General features: G+C 44.2%; 1 protein-coding gene across 1 annotated transcript in view; it reads left to right on the top strand.

Moving 5' to 3' along the window:
* Positions 1-547, top strand: part of DMRTA2 (DMRT-like family A2) — a 6825-nt gene that overhangs the window by 6105 nt on the left and 173 nt on the right. The gene's annotated exons all lie outside the window — the stretch shown is intronic.

The raw sequence follows: 547 nt of genomic DNA, 5'->3' as shown, positions 1-547 counted from the left end.
AACTCTGGGAGTTGCTGATAGACAGGGAGGCCTGGCATGCTGCAATCCATGGGGTCACAAAGAGTCAGACATGACTGACTGAACTAAACTGAACTGAATGAATTGTGAAATTTTTGTTCTTGTTCTGTAAAAAATGCCCTTGGTAATTTGATAGGGATCACGTTGAATCTGTAGATTGCATTTGGTAGTATAGTCATTTTCACAATATTGATTCTTCCTACCCAGGAACATGGAATATCTCTCCGTCTGTTTATGTCATCTGTGCTTTCTTTCATCAGTGTCTTATAATTTTCTGTGTACAGTTTTTTTGTCTCCTTAGGTAAGTTTCAGTTCAGTTCAGTCGCTCAGTTGTGTCCGACTCTTTGCTACCCCCATGAACCACAGCACGCCAGGCCTCCCTGTCCATTACCAACTCCTGGAGTCCACCCCAACCCCTGTCCATTGTGTCAGTGATGTCATCCAACCATCTCATCCTCTGTCGTCCCCTTCTCCTGCCCTCAATCTTTCCCAACATCAGGGTCTTTTCAAATGAGTCAGCTCTTCGCAT

The sequence above is a fragment of the Bison bison genome, unplaced genomic scaffold, assembly GCF_000754665.1.
Source record: "Bison bison bison isolate TAMUID 2011002044 unplaced genomic scaffold, Bison_UMD1.0 scf7180017864033, whole genome shotgun sequence".
NCBI classification, from domain to species: Eukaryota; Metazoa; Chordata; class Mammalia; order Artiodactyla; family Bovidae; genus Bison; species Bison bison.
This window is presented reverse-complemented; position numbering and strand designations above follow the sequence as displayed.